Here is a 4,238-nt window from a genome sequence, read left to right on the forward strand (position 1 = left end):
AAACCACCGAAAACGAGATCATTTCACTTCAAAATGAAAGATTCCATTTCCAACAAATACCAATAAGAAAAATAAGTAATCGTGATCTATAGTCATAAGCATTTATAACTGCAAAACAAATCAATTTCTACTTTCTATAACTTATCCACTATTCAATTATATAGAAACAAAACAAAATATCTATACCAACTTATAATTACTTCCCAATTACTCTTACAAGTAATGGTCACTTTTACACAAGCACTTCAATAGTGATTGGACAACCTATCAACACTCCATGGTAAGTAACCTGTAATGTGTGACTAACAAATGCAATCACATTAGTCACAAAATTTGTAATGAAATGAAATACTTTTAACTATCAATCAATTATGTAATGACAGGTGATATTTAAATCACAATACTTTTACAAGTACTTAGAGAGCACTAACACTCTAATCATCAATCTGATAAATCACTCCACCACGTGCACATTGTCTTAGCTCCCGCTAAAGACATCCACACAATAGTTCTAAAGGTACCCATAGAGCATCTAATGCTCTCTAATCGTCGAAATGACCAATAAATGCACCAAGTGCATACTATCCTAGCCCCTGCTAAGACATTCAAAATATTACTAATAAAAAATACTTACACTTCCAGTAATTCCTTTCTGAGCACTAGGCTCATTTTATGTCAAAAATGTACATAAATAATTACACAATTATATATAAATTCATTTTTAACATAACACATAGCTGATTAGTTAATTTGTTTAGCTATGATAACCATAATACGCTAAATAATTCTCCTCCCAACCCATAGGAACTGGTTTCCACAACCAGATCTAGTCATTTTCACATCCAAACAGTTCTTTGAGAGAGACCATACCAGGTCTAGTACAAAATTCCATTGGGCAACCAGCTCAAGAATTCCAATGACCACATAAGGTCCAGTATAGGATTCCTCTTGGCAGTTTCCTACCTATTCCTCTAAAAACATCCCATCTATTAGGAATTTTGGGCCTCCTCCAACAGGGTCCAAATCAACAGAGTTGCCTCAGGATTTTTACACTCTTCACCATCTTGGCCAACTCTTTTCCCTTACTTAGATCATCTATCTTTGGGGAGAGGAAATCCAGGTGGGAAAGTGCCATCAACCCCTCCAGGCATGACACTGCCATCAACCGAAGGCCTTCTGGGATTTCACAACTATCTGGCATGTTAAATTTCTCTCTCTAGCACTCTTTCCCATAAAAATTTACATAATGAACCATATGAACATTATCATTAACAAAATAAAAATGCATGTACACCATGCATTTACACTTAACCCTCAACATGGGTCCACAATATCTAGATTGATAGGAAACATAACTAACATACATGTTGTATGCGTTCTGATTTTCCAATTAACACAATCATGCATATCATACAACATTATACTTTCTTATTTACGGTTGTAATGTGATTTTACCTTGACAGGTTTTCTTGTGGCCATTGAGCTACCACTACTTAATTCCATCAGCAATGTCAATCATAAATATGCATTATTTAACAAGGATTCACTTTCCGAATCATTACCAATTTCCACAGTGTATTGTCCTTAACAGAACGATACATGAAGTAACTACAATAATCACTTGTTTGGGAATTGTAATAATATTAAATCAAATTCAATTCATGCATATAAGTTTTATTAGTTAGTCATAAACACTAACCATTCACAACTACCAACCATCTTAATGCAGGCATGACAAAACTTAATAAAAAATTAGTTATTACAATCAAGTCTCACTACTTTATTCATTGTTTATTTTCAATATCTAAAGGGGTACTTCTAATGTCAATTTAAAACACTCTATTGTTAGCTTTAAGGATGTTCCCCATATTTACATTCATGCATTCACTCATTAAAAGTAGTCCATGTAACTTTCATGTTCATTAAATGTATCATTAATATTTCCATATTTGCAAAAGTTGGTATTTAATTGTCACTTTCCTTAGTGAGTGTTCAAGATTGTTCATAAGTGTGACAAAGTTTTTATTATCTTTTATCCTCATCAGGATTCAAATGTCATGAACATAGTTTTGTAGCAAACTTTATTACTTACTACTCCTTGTAGTTATAAACATGAACCACACATATCATGTCAAAAATAGTCTACTGCATATATTAATAAGTAGGTTGTTAGACTCATACCTGAGTTGATGCTCACTAGTAGCATACCTCGATTTCCTTTCTAATTAAAAATTTTCAAAGGTTCCAGTGCTGAAACCGTTAGCTCTGATACCACTTGTAACATACCCCAGTAACCTCACATGAAAATGCAAGGAGTTAGAATTCTTTTTACACAATTACCCACAAGTAATTATCCAAATCACTATTCCACATTCCTCATTCTCCATTAGATAGAATGTTCATTAGTACATAAAGTAACTTTCAATAGAAGACAATAAGTTGCATAACCATTAAGAACCATTGTTGTAGTATTTTTGTAGTATATTAACATAAATTGTCTGATGAACCTTGCATCCATTTCATGATTCCCTAAACTAGATTAATTAATCACATTTTGACATTATGATTATCACATCAGATAAGGAATCAACATCAATAAACTGACACAATAATCAATCACATCATTGAACACCGATATACCATGGAAACCCCGTAGGGTGAAAACCAACAAATGTTTAATTTCATTATTAAATGCTCATGAGGGTGTTCACCCCTCACTTAATTGATTATAATGGATTCCATCCCTTATCCATTGTTATAAAATATTACAATGAAGTATCATTAAAATACCACATAACTAGCTAAAAGCTATTACAATTGTCATGAAACCATTTACCTACATATCACCACTCTCTACATCATTATGGCATGATTGCTCCATAAGTGTACCATTCCACAACTTGTACGCATGAGAATGGACTGTTAGTTCTTTATCTGCCACAATGTTAAACATAATTTTTCTTTTGCACAAATCACCATCCTTTCCTGTCATTTTTGTCATGAACAATCTTTGGTAACATGATTAGATAAAGTATTTTTTTTCTATGTTAAGACTAAACTAAGCACCCACGGGGAATTGAACCAGTGACCTATCGCAAGGAGTGCCTTAACAGCGCACCCATTCACCATCAATCCAAAGCCCCGTGGGCATGATTAGATAAAGTATTAATCAACCAATAATCATTATTTAAAAGAAACCTTTTAACATCTATTAATGTGCATACATGAGATGTAAGTATAATATCACAACATGCTTCTTCTAACAACATTGAGCATGTATAAAAATAATTATTAAGCATGTCAAAATAATTACCCCATTACTATTATCATAATCGCACCAGCACACATTCATATTCAAAGGAAACCACTGTAACCATCCATTTCACTTAAAGGATATTAGAAACTTATTTTTGTTTTTCATTCGTGTAATTAGATAAAAAATTATTCGAAGAGAGCTAGCCCCTTAGCTTCTTCTTTGTGCATGTAACTAAATAATCTTTCCAATAAAGTAGATGTTCCCTTCGAAGGGGAAGCTAACATGATAGACATTATTATCATGCATGCAAATGTAAGCCTATTTTCAAAAAGTATATTTCCCAAGATAGAGCTATTTATAAAATCTGTTGTATGCATAAAGACATGCATTCCTCTAAACCAGAACTAATGTGTTAGTCATTATTTCTTGCATGTGGATATATGTATTTAACAAAGGAAAGCTAGTACATTTATTCCAAGTAACTACTTGTTTTACTTTCCATAATACTTATTCTCTTCTGCACACAAATACATGTTTCTCCTTAAAATAGCTAACACAATAGTTATATTTTCATGCATATAACCAACTATTGTTTCTATGCTTCTTTACATGTCTTCTTTTCACGTAGTTATTTTCAAGAACCCAACATAGTTTCTGATGTAGGAGCATTCATCCAAGATTATAAGACCCATGAGTCTTATTTCACATATACCAAAGGGAGTGGGTTCCCTTAATCATTTTATTTATTTTCCTAAGTTTAGTTGAGTTTGAGGAGATTTTAAGTTGTGAATGAAAAGATTTTAGAGATAGTTGAGTAATCCTAGGAAGAGTGAGGATTTGAGGGATTTAAAAGCTTTATTCAGGATTTGTTTGAGAAAAGAGTGGACATGAAGAGATACTTTGAGAGAGAGTGAGAGATTGTTGGATTTGAACTAAATTGGTTCATGAATCCTTTTATGTATAAATTGTGATATTTTTAATA

Source organism: Pinus tabuliformis, chromosome 9 (genome assembly GCF_031772625.1).
Source record: "Pinus tabuliformis cultivar Carrire ecotype Pingquan chromosome 9, CPIR1, whole genome shotgun sequence".
Lineage (NCBI taxonomy): Eukaryota > Viridiplantae > Streptophyta > Pinopsida > Pinales > Pinaceae > Pinus > Pinus tabuliformis.